The sequence below is a fragment of the Mustelus asterias genome, chromosome 10, assembly GCF_964213995.1.
Source record: "Mustelus asterias chromosome 10, sMusAst1.hap1.1, whole genome shotgun sequence".
Taxonomy (NCBI): Eukaryota; Metazoa; Chordata; class Chondrichthyes; order Carcharhiniformes; family Triakidae; genus Mustelus; species Mustelus asterias.
The window spans coordinates 110,057,787-110,070,782 of record NC_135810.1 but is presented as its reverse complement, the minus strand read 5'-3'; positions in this window follow the sequence as shown (position 1 = coordinate 110,070,782).

The window sequence follows — 12,996 nt, the reverse complement described above, 5'->3', positions numbered from 1 at the left end:
CCATTTTTCATACACTATGTGCACAAGATTGGGCGTAAAACCAGCCCAAAAAATGGATCTGCAGCTCTCCCATTTTCACACGAGCTGGACATTTAGAATATTTCTCATAAAATTTCAGCCGCATGTCCCATCCCTATTCTAGTCTTCTTTTGTGCATCTTTGTAGTGCCTCCCTGCAGCACTGGTAATCCTAAAAAAGGTGCCCCAGCCCTGGGGGTAGTGGGCATCACTTGTCGCCTCGCAGTGACATCCTGGTTCTTGCACCTGTTCTTGAAAGAGAGCTGAGATGCTGGACTGACAAAGCATAAAAGCATCAGAACAGCTGCCAACTTGTCATCAATTCGCGTCTCAGGTGCAGTGCCTTGTCATAGCCTGTATATAGTCCATATAAAATTAGTGGTCAGCAAAATAAAAGCCCCAGGGATTAAAGTGGCAGCTTGGATAACAAAAATGGCATCGGGACAGAAGGCGGAATTGTGAGGCATGTTGTTTTTCAGAAGTATAGATCAGTATACGGTAGCACAGTGGTTAGCACTGCTGCTTCACAGCTCCAGGGACCTGGGTTCGATTCCCGGCTTGGGTCACTGTCTGTGTGGAGTTTGCACATTCTCCTCGCGTATGCGTGGGTTTCCTCCGGGTGCTCTGGTTTCCTCCTACAGTCCAAAGATGTGCGGGTTAGTTGATTGGCCATGCTAAAATTGCCCCTTAGTGTCCTGAGATGTGTAGCTTCGAGGGATTAGTGGGTATAATATGGAGGGATATGGGGGTAGGTCCTGGGTGGGATTGTGGTCGGAGCAGACTCGATGGGCCGAATGGCCTCTTTCTGTACTGTAGGGTTTCTATGATTTCTCGTGTTCCGAAGAGTGTCAGTATTAAGACCACAGCTCTTTTTGATACATGTGGGGCGGCACGATGGCACAGTGGTTAGCACTGCTGTCTCACAGCGCCAGGAACCTGGGTTCGATTCCCAGCTTGGGTCACTGTCTGTGTGGAGTCTGCGCGTTCTCCCTGTGTCTGCATGGGTTTCCTCCAGGTGCTCCGGTTTCCTCCCACAGACCAAAAATGTGCAGGTTAGGTGAATTGGCTGTGCTAAATTCTCCCTCAGTGTACCAGAACAGGCGCCAAAGTGTGGCGACTAGGGGATTTTCACAGCAACTTCATTGTGTGAATGTAAGCCTACTTCTGACTAATAAATAAACTTTTCTTTACTTTAATGGCCTTGATTTGGATGTACAGAACATAATTTCAAACTTTGCAGTTGACATGAAACTTGAAAATGTAGTAAGCAACTTTACTGTATTGAAACATCTCAGAATGTTACTTGATGTATGTAAAGAACCTGAAAATGATTGCATTTTGGAATGTTTGTAATGTTCTTGCAGATTTCCTATGAATAAAATATATTTTTGGGAAACAAAATGAGGGGGAAGGCATAGTTCGCAATTTTGATTGTTACCGCGAACCCCTCTCTAAGTGTATCAATGTGGACATTGGGCTCAGTTGTAATGCTTCCAAAGTCATGAAAGCCTATCTAATGCTCATTGTCAATGTCCATACTCGAAGACTGGAGATCAAGACTGCTATTAGCTTTTAGCTTTGGTGATAAATTAAGCTGTAACCTTTGGTAACAGGATACGATTGATGGGAAATGTGCAGGAAGGCCAACCCCAGATGGTGCGATCCACGCACCAGACCTTCCTTGAAATGCCAACCTTTTAATAACCCAGATAAAGTCCTGCCTCACTGTGGTCCATGAAAAGGGGAAATTTATAGAGACAAGATGATTGGTAATTCAAAGAAATGAACTATAGCCATGAGACGACTTATCATTTTGACAGCTTTTCAATTTTATTTTCAACGAACAATGTCTGCGAGTCGCATTATGAGGCAGATTCTCATCCATTTAATGTTTTCAGTGACTACAGAACTTCACAAAGAATGTATTTTATATTTCTAACCTGTTAGATGAGTGTTTTTCAGCTCAGGGGAAGTGTACTGTCCAGTTATCCACCCAAGTTACAGCAACAAGTACAATGCTGTTTTAGCCAATGAATATAATACTTACAGCATGCAAGATACCTTGTAATAATGTTGCTGTGCGTCCCAGTGTCTGGTGGGATTCATTTATTTTTATTGTCTGCACTTCATAAATGCCAAATGATTAGGTCTCATTGCGTCTTGACACGATATAAAACGACTCACATTGATAAAGTTTCTCTCTTGACCCTTGACCTCCCCACATCATTTTACAGCCAATGAGGTCCTTTACAAGTGTCTTCATTGTTGTAATGTACGATTGTGTGGTTGCCAATTTGCGCACATGAAGTTCCCACAAACGTCCAACTGTGAGGGGTAAATACAGGACGCTGTGGAGAATTCCGGGCACAGTGATTGGCACTGCTGCCTCTCAGCGCCAGGGACCTGGGTTCAATTCCAGCTTTTTTAGAGTTTTAAAAGTTTACTTAATAGTGTCACAAGTAGGTTACATTAACACTTCAATGAAGTTACTGTGAAAATCCCCTATTCGCCACACTCCGGTGCCTGTTCGGGTATGCTGAGGGAGAATTTAACATGGCCAATGCACTTAACCAGCACGTCTTTCGAACTGTGGGAGGAAACCGGAGCACCTGGAGGAAACCCACGCAGACACGGGGAGAACATGCAGACTCCACACAGACAGTGACCCAAGCCGGGAATCGAACACTGGTCCCTGGCGCTGTGAGGCAGCAGTGCTAACCACTGTGCGACTGTCTGTGGAGTTTGCGTGTTCTCATCCCATGCCTGCATGGGTTTCCTCCGGGTGCTCTGGTTTCCTCCCACGCTCTAAAGATGTTAGGTGGATTGGTCATGGTAAATTACCCCTTAGTGTCCAAGAGATGTGTAGGTCTAAATAGATTCTGGTTGTCTGATGTTAGGTTCCCATACTGGTCTGCATTTGGGTGTTTCTGAGGAATGTTTATTTTTTATTTAATAGTGTCGCAAGTAGGCTTACAGTGAAGTTACTGTGAAAATCCCCTAGTCGCCACACTCCGGCGCCTGTTTGTATACATTGAGGGAGGATTTAGCATGGCCAATGCACCTAACCTGCACGTCTTTCAGACTGTGGGAGGAAACCGGAGCACCCAGAGGAAACCCACACAGACACGGGAAGAACATGCAAACTCCACACGGAGAGTGTCCCAAGCCGGGAATTGAACCCGGATCCCTGGTGCTGTGAGGCAGCAGTGCTAACCACGGTGCTACTATGCCGCGTGTTAATATTTCTGGGACGGTGGTGATTTGGGTTAGTTGCTCTCATCCAGAAATGTTGAAAATGACCAGCCAAAGCAATACCTAAAGATATGTCTTTGCGATGAGTCGTCTTGAGATTAGTTTGTGGAGTGAGCGAGTGAGTTGCAATTGCTGGGACAACAACTCTCTGATGCACAAAGCAGTTAATTGGGTCATTTTTATATTTGCTCTCGGGAACCTTGGGTGAAGAAGGGGAAAATTGATCATGCTTTCCACTTCTCACAGTGATCCAGCGACTGTTTCTGGAAGAGTACCGATGTGAACATTGGTCTTGTCTAGGATTCTGTCTGCATTTACTCCCAGTGAAAGAAGTGTCTGAACTCTAGGAATTGAAGAAGAAGTTGTGTTTCCTTCTCCCCTCTGATGAAGGTGTGCACTCGGAGATTGTCCATTGAGTGGTAGCAGCTTTCCAAGATCCTAGTGGAAGTTGCTGACTTCTTTGCTCATGCTGAGGCAATGCATATTGGCAAGTTAATTAGCTACCAGAGAGGGGGCATCACAGCCACATTTGGCCCTGTCGGCAATAACATCGAGTGAGAAAATGGGAGAGAATTGTGCTGATTTTTTTGAGCGGGCTCCCAGTCACAATCTTATGGTACTTATTCAAAACAAAGTGCCAAGATGTGATTCTCGTCTGTTGGAAAAGGGGTGTGGGGGCGGAGGGGTGTGTGGGGGGGAGCCTCAGTTCGCCAGTGAAGCCGGCTGCTGAGCTCTCAGGGCGCCATTGCGCAGGCGCCTAATTTCCCAGTTCACTGGGTGATCTCCTGTCATCCGCGCCACCCCGCCCCATACCACCCCACTGATGCTCCCTGTGCCGTTCTCCTCCGCCCCACCACCCCCCAGACATTACTACACCCTGCCGATCACTGACCCCACCGCCGATCCCTGCCACTGCAAAGTTCACCCCACCCCCCCTAACCTCTGCCCCTCACTCCGATAGCTGCCCCCACTGATCAACACCCCCTTCTGCAGAGTTTTTCCCTTCCCTCCCCCCCCTCGGAGATCCCCTTCCTACTCCACCCTTCTCAAGCCCCACCCCCTCAGGCCCCACTCCCCTCAGGACCAGTGGGCACTGCCTGGCCCTGCCCCCGACCACTCGGGGGTATTCAATGGCCTCTGGTCACATTGGCAAGGCCATCATGTCTGGCTCCCATTGGTGGGGACTATCCGTGATTCTTGCTTGTGAGGACCTCGGCTGGCGAGGCAGTAAGTCCAAGTGAGCCTGATGATAGCGTCTTGGACTCGCTAATGACATGCTCATGATGTCATAAATATTCGAATTTGTGCCCTTTCTGAGCTGACTTTGCCGGCAGAACAGGGCTGGCTAGAGCGCAAGAGGCGTAAAACCGGGCACGATCCTCATGTTCCGCCTCTCGCCCCACCTCAGCGGCTTGCCTCACTGATTGAATGGCGGGACGAGCCAGTAAGACCATGGCCTTTGACTTTCCCACGTGATTGGAGAGTGGCTAATTTTTTTTTTACTCTTTAGACCAACCTGTGGGGTGGAATTTTTCCATCCCGTCCGCCACGGGGATCATAGCGGGTGGGAGCCGGACCATGCAAAGGTCTGTTGAGCGTGGGCGGGATTTTCCGGTCTTGGGACAAGCGCGGCTGGAAAATCTGGAAAATCGGAATGCAATGAACGACGTGAGGGTCTACACTGCATGTGGGGTGAGGATGCCATCACCTCTTAATCAGTAGGATGTCAGGAAAGTTATCATTTTACAGGTGCAGTATTGTGAGCACAGATATAAACATGACAAGTGAGGAATGAGTCATGAGTAGTATTTTTACCATTTGCAGAATGAGGTTTAAATGTCAAGGTTAGGCCTTGCTGTTATGACTTAATATTTCATTCTGCCATTGGGCATGTTTTATCATTTAATCTGGAAAAGATAGATTTATTAGCCTTGGAGTTTGTTGCCTGTGGGTGGGGGTCGAAGGGGAGTGTTACAAAAGAACCATCTGATATGGAGATGAAATTCTTCATCAATACCTTGATCAATATTTAACAAGGAAGGCTGTAGAAACTGGAGTAGAAACATGGGAACCAGGAAGAGAGAATCCAGATTAAAAATCAGGACCTTGCTGGTGGAATCGATTTTTTGCAGAATTGCTGATTAGTTAAGGGAATTTAAAATTCGCAACGGATGGGAAACCATCACAAAATATTTACAGAGTGCAGAGAAATGACTGGCTCAACGCACCAGTTTAAAGTTTACTTATTAGTGTCACGAGTGGGCTAACGTTAACACTGCAATGAAGTTACTGTGAAAATCCCCTAGTCGCCACACTCCGGCGCCTGTTCGGGTACACTGAGGGAGAATTTAGCAAGACCAGTGCAGCTAACCAGTACGTCTTTCGGACTGTGGGAGGAAACCGGAGCACCCGGAGGAAACCCACACAGACACGGGGAGAATGTGCAGGCTCTGCACAGACAGTGACCCAAACCGGGAATCGAACCTGGGACCCTGGAGCTGTGCGGCAGCAGTGCTAACCACTGTGCCACCGTCCTGCACCGCTAACCACTGTGCCACCGTCCTGCACCGCTAACCACTGTGCCACCGTCCTGCACCAGCCAAGTCAGTTTGCATTTTTAAACAAGTTGGTTTTGACTTCATTCTTAACTTTTTGTTGCTGCATTTGGTAAGATTGCTCTCTGGTTAATCAACCAGGATTTCTTGGGGACAGGCATTATTGCAAAGGCGCATCCTAGTGTTAAGGTTGAGGTTAGAAACTCCATGTTTAATGAAGCACGACTGAATCATAAGTTTTGCATCTTGAATTTGGCGAGGATAAGCATGAGATGTTTCACTTCAGGTGTGATTCAAGTGACCCACTAGGGAGCTTTTATCAAACAAAGTTTATTTAAGAAGATAGTTAACATGTAGAGTAAGAAAATTAGCAAGAACTTTTATCAATTACAAACAAGAAACAAAACAATCACTATAATGTATAACCCTTAATAAATATCTTTAATGTGCTCCAATTAAGACCAAAACCCATAGACAACAAAAAACCCTTTTCACAGGTTTAACTCAGCACAGACTAATGCTCACTTGACACTGGGATCGGGATCGTGAGTTGAATTTTGCAGTCCAATGTTCTTGAGACTCAGAACAGTCTGAAGACAAGACAACTTTCCAAAGCACCAGAGAGACTCTAGTCCAGCCCCCAAGAACAACAGATTTTCACCCTTCAGGAATCCAACAGGACTTTCGAAACAACAGGGAGAGAAGGAAAACACTTCTTTTAGCTTGCTGCCCCTTCTAAAACCCAATTCTAACTTGCGGCTGTAAACTGAAACTAAAAACCCTTGTCACCTGACCGGCACACAGAACTTTTTTTCTCCTTCCAACAATGACATCACCCAAGGCTGTGAGCTTGATTTAAAAAAATCTCTCAAAGGCACACTAACATCACACGAGACATTGGGACATTTAAATGGAGCAAAATGAGGAGGAGTTTTCTTACATTTATTCATTCAAAGGCTTTGGGAGTTGCTGGCTAGGCCAGCATTTATTGCCCACTCATAACTGCCCTTGAGAAGGTGGTGGTGAGCTGCTTTCTTGAACCACTACAGTCCACGTGGTGCAGGTACACCCACAATGTTGTTAGGGAGGATGTTCTAGAATTTTGACGCAGTGACAGTGAAGGAATGGCAATATATTTCCAAGTCAGGATGGTGAACGGCTCACTTCTGTAGTTCAGTTGTTCTGTCCACCACTTCCAGCTGGCGGTGTTCCCACGTGCCTGCTGCCCTTCTCCATCCAGATGGTAGCGGTCGGGGGTTTGAAAAACGCTATCACAGGAGGCTTGGTGAGTTCCTGCAGTGCATCTTGTAGATGATACACACTTCTACAAATGTGTGTCAATGGTGGAGGGAGTAAAACAAAAACAGAAGATGCTGCAAAATCTCAGCAGGTCTGACAGCACCTGTGGAGAGAGAATAGGAGCCAACGTTTCGAGTCTGGATGACCTTTTGTCAGACCCGGGATCATCCCCTCCCACTGAAGTCAGTGGCAATTTGCATGGCTTCCCAATCCCACCACCAGGTAACCCATTGCGGGGGCAGACTTTGGCGGGACTGGAAGATCCCGCCAGCGGGAAGGGCTGGAAAATGCCACCCATTTTCTGGTTGTCATTATTTTGCTGGTTGTGGAGTTTGTTGTAAGCAAATTGGTTGCAGCAATTCTTGCATCACAAGAGTGACTACCCTTCAAAAGCAATTTACTGGTTGTGAAGTGTGTTGAGATGTTTTGGTCGTCACAAATTGGCTCTGTGTAAATGCCAATTATTCTTTATTTTACTTTTCTTGTTTGAATCAACATTGGCAAGATCAGTGGCCAAGACGGCAGCATTTACGGCGTGCCTCGTCGATTTCAGCATGGTAAGAAATTGTGGGCCAACATACCTGAAAGATCTTCAGACTAAATTCCTCCATCCCTCCTTCATTTTAGGCTCCACTCCAATGCGCCGAGGAATTTAGAATGCCAACTCTTCAACTCCAAGCCGAGAGGCGGTGATTTCAATGACAAGACACCTTTGTTGAACATTTCTTCTGAAGGCAATGGGTGAGTTTCAAAATAAAATGAAATTAATCTTCTTGACTGCATATTAAATACAAAGTGTGGGCCAGACCAGTCAAGGATGGCAGATTTCCTTTCCTAAAAGACATTAGAACAAAGAACAAAGAAAAGTATCGCACAGGAACAGGCCCTTCAGCCCTCCATGCCTGCACCAACCATGCTGCCCGACTGAACTAAAACCCCCTACCCTTCCAGGGACCATATCCCTCCATTCCCATCCTATTCATGTATTTGTCCAGACACCCCTTAAAAGTCACTATCGTATCTTCTTCCACTACTTCCCCCGGCAGCGAGTTCCAGGCACCCACCACCCTCTATGTAAAAAGCTTGCCTCGTACATCTCCTTTAAACTTTGCTCCTTGCATCTTTAACCTATGTCCCCTAGTAATTGCCTCTTCCATCCTGCGAAAAAGCTTCTGACTACCCACTCTGTCCATGCCCCTCGTAATCTTGTAGATGTCTATCAGGTTGCCCCTCAACCTCAGTCGTTCCAGTGAGAACAAACCAAGTTTCTCCAACCTCTCCTCATGGCTAATGCCCTCCAAACCAGGCAACATCCTGGTAAATCTTTTCTGTACCCTCTCCAAAGCCTCCATATCCTTCTGGTAGTGTGGCGACCAGAATTAGAACAAAAAAAGAACAAAAAACAGTACAGCACAGGAAACAGAATTGAACACTCTATTCCAAGTGCGGGCCTAACTAAGGTTCTATAAAGTTGCAGCATGACTTGCCAATTTTTAAACTCAATGCCCTTCTCGACCTGCATTGCCACTTTCAGCGACCTGTGTACCTGTACACCCAGATCCCTCTGTGTAGCAATGCTCTTAAGGGTTCTGTCATTTTCTGTATATTTCCCATCTGTAAAAGACCTTCCAAAATACATTACCTCAGATTTGTCTGGATTAAACTCCATCTGCCATCTCTCCGTCAGGTGGCAGATGGAGTTTAATCTGGACAAATGAACCAGATGCCTTTGTATGGCAATCGATGACAGTTTCATGATCACTATTACCGAGACTAGTTTTCAATTCCATGTTTCTTTAAGTTGAATTTAAATTCCACCAGCTGCCATGATGAAATTTGAACCCTTGTAACTAGGGCACTAGTGTAGGGCCTCTGGATAACTAGCCCAGTGACATTATGACTATGCCATTGTCTATCCCTAAATAGTCAAATCTGGAAATGAGAACAGACGTGGAGGAAGGTTTTAATGGTGGATACACCATGGCAGGGCAAGACGGGGCGTGATATTAGAGAGTTGGAGGGAAACAGATGATCTTCTGTCATGGAGATTATAAACTGAATCTCAGCTCAGGTCAAATAGGATGTCAAGAAGATCGGAAGTGGAAACATAAATGCTGGAAAAACACAGCGGGGGCGATTTTCCCATTGCGATCCATTAATGTTTTGGCGGGTCGGTATGGATACAAAGCCATCTGGTTCATGCGTGCGCCGATCGCGGGATTCGTGCATGCGTTCCCGACGCATGCGTGTCTCCCACCGCCAGAGACCTGGCGCAGTCGGGACCACGCTGGAAACCGGCAGGAAGGCCAGGTAAGTGATTTTAATCTATTTGTAATGTAATTTAAATGTCATTGTCGGGCCCGGGACTAAATTCTCCGCAGCACTGTGGGGGTCCCGGGCTGGCCAGCAATCGAGCTGGCCAACAAACGGGAGGCTGACAGATCGGGGCCACTGCGCATGCGAGAGGCCTGGAACTGTCAGACTCCGGCACGAATAGGCCCCAAGCTTTTAATGATATTCACGATTGTGACCTGTGCATTGCACAGAGTGTGGTAGATTCAACTCTGAACTCCCACTGGAAAGAACAATCATGAATTGCACAATTTTTCTCGCCAATTCAGCACTTAGAATTTTTTTGGGCGAATTGCCCCCACTGCATGTGTGGAGAAAATAACAAAGTGAGCGTTTTAAGTCCATATGTCTCTTCTTCAGATGGTGAGGAAAATATTGGTGACTTGAAAATATCAGAGAAATCCAAGAAATTACAAGTTTTTCTGCTAGTTACATATTTTAAAAACTGTGGAGAAATATATGTTAATTAAGGCAGGGACAGCATGGCTGTGTTAATGGAACTCGTGCCTCTGATATGCTGATGAGCTTAGCAACACTGCAAACATATGTTTACCTTGGGCAAGTTAGTAACAAGGGGCGACAGAACAGGAATGTATTTGGAGAAGGTGTTAAGATTTCAAAGGAAGAGATACAAAGTGTGAAAGAAAGGTGTAAAGAATGGTTCATAAAGCGAGTCTACATTGTTTTTGCACTCTGAAAGCTAAAATGAAAAAGAAGGTAAGTAAGACTTGAGTTCTAACTAGGTTAGGTCACATAAGGGAAGATCAAAGGGTGAAATGTATTTAAGGCCATAAGACCATAAGACATAGGAGCAGAATTAGGCCACGCGGCCCATCGAGTCTGCTCCGCCATTCAATCATGGCTGATTTTTTTTTCATCCTCATTCTCCCACCTTTTCCCCATAACCCCTGATCCCTTTATTAATCAAGAACCTATCTTTCCCTGTCTTAAAGACAGTCAATGACCTCCACAGCCTTCTGCGGCAAAGAGTTGCACTCTCTGGCTGAAGATATTCCTCCTCATCTCATCTTTAAAGGATCCTCCCTTTAGCCTGAGGTTGTGCCCTCTGGTTCTAGTTTTTTTACTAGTGGAAACATCCTCTCCACATCCACTCTATCCAGGCCTCGCCTGGAGACAGTGACACCTGCGCAGGTAACTGTTTTAGACCTGAGCCAAAAACAGGAATAGTTATTTAACTCCCAGCAAGAAGTATCTGTGAATAAAGCCTGTCTTAAAAAGCAAGCTGCATATTTTACCTTCGAAGCAACGCCAAAGGGATGTAACTGCCTGGTTTGGTAACAGTTACTGGATTTTTACAGATTCTAAAATCTATAAAGCTGTTGCGAAACAATTTGGGGAGAGTTAACTCTGAAGGTTGTTAAGTTAAGATTGTTTGGGGCTGTTTAAATGAGTGAGACCATGTATAGCCGCAGTTGTAGTTAGAAGAAAGTCTTGGACATCATTCTCTGGATTTTGCACCTTTTCTCATACTATAGAAAATTGGGGTGGGGATGGCACAGTGGCACAGTGGTTAGCACTGTTGTCTCACAGTGCAGGGACCGGGTTTGATACCTGGCTTGGATCACTGACTGTCTGGAGTCCGCACGTTCTCCCCATGTCTGCGTGGGTTTCCTCCGGGTGCTCCGGTTTCCTCCCACAGTCTGAAAGACGTGCTGGTTAGGTGCATTGTCCATGCTAAATTCTGCCTCCATGTACCCCAACAGGCGCTGGAATGTGGCGACTAGGGGATTTTCACAGTAACTTCGTTGCAGTGTAATGTAAGCCTACTTGTGACACAAAAAATAAACTTTAAACAAATTGGAAAAACACAGTTGAGAGCATTTCAAGTTTTCTTCTGAGATGTGAAATAACTCAATATCTACCAGCAGCCGCAACCTCAACAGGAGCCAAAGAGAGTTATCACATTTCTCTCCTCTTTCGCTCCAAAGGAGAGTCATATGGACTCAAAATATTAACTCCCTTCCTCTCTCCACAGATGCTGCCAGACCTGCTGAGTTCTTCCAGCATTTTTTGTTTTTATTTCAGGTTTCCAGCACTTGCAGTATTTTGCTTTCACTTTAGTTAAGAAGATCTGCCATTGATGTTCCACACTCTGCAATCTACCCTTCCTCATCACTGTCAACATAGTTTAATTTAATTTATTTATTAGTGTCACAAAGTAGGCTTACATTAACACTGCAATATAACTTACTGTGAGAATCCCCTTCTCACCACACTCCGGGTGCCTGTTCGGGTACATTGAGGGAGAATTCAGCATGGCCAATCCACCTAACCAGCACATCTTTCAGACTGTGGGAGGAAACCGGAGCACCCGGAGGAAACCCACACAGACATGGGGAGAACGTGCAAACTCCATATGGAGAGTGACCCAAGCCGGGAATTGAACCCAGGGCCTTGGTGCTGTGAAGCAGCAGTGCTAACCACTGTGTGAAGTCTAAACATCGTTGGGTTCTGAAATTCCAGGCTGCCCAGCACACATTCATTAATATCCCTAATTCCAATTACTTTCAGTTTTAGGTTCAGTCTGCCGACTGCCTCAAATATATTAGACTACCAGAAAAATTATGCCCTTGACACATGTTCATATCCAATATTTTAACGCCATTCATATTATGCGTAATTATAACCTAGTGTCCTTAACCCATTGGATACTTGTGGTCTATCCCTCCTGCATTAAAAAAATGTTTTTTTAAAAATAGGCCCACAGTTGTTGAATTAAACTAATTAGGTGGCAATGATTTGTAGTTTGTCACAGTCTCCAACTGCTTGCAAGGCCAGAGGTGATTATGCTTCTTTGTTCAGGGAATTAGTTACACAATAAACTGCTGTCAGTGCTTAATAAGTAGCACTTGGTCAATCAGACATTTCCTATATAAAAAAATAGCTCCACGTAAAGTCAGATCATTTATAAACAGGAACAAATGTGTTAGCTGGCTACTGTCTTCCTAATTCCAGGGGCAGGATTTTGGATTTTGCAATCAGAGGGTCCGTCATCAAGGTGGGCTTCAGCGGGGACCTGACCCGGGGCAGTCCTCTGATGGTCTGGGGACCCGGCTGTCACATCCTCCCTCAGCTGGCGGGATGTGTCGGTGGTAATTCACCAGATTGTGCTCCTGAATCTATGCCCAAACCCTCTGTGGACCGTGTTGATGTAACTTTGCTGGCGGAGGTGGGTGATGAAGCATCCTGGTTGCTTTGTCCCCAGATGTGGAGTCCTCGGGCTCCTCTTTCGACTGTGTTCTCCCAGCCAGTGATCACTAGGAGTGGCCCTTATTCTAGAACGTAACTGGATTATTTGTGGCCCTGCCCTTAGACTAGTAAGGTCTGAGGCCCAATCTCCCAGGTTCATAGAATCCCTAATATACAGAAAGAGGCCATTGATTTAATTTGATTTATTATTGTCACACGCATCAGTATACAGTGAAAAGTATAGTTTCTTGTGCACTATACAGAGCATACCATTCATAGAGAAAGAAAGGAGAGAGTGCAGAATGTAGTGT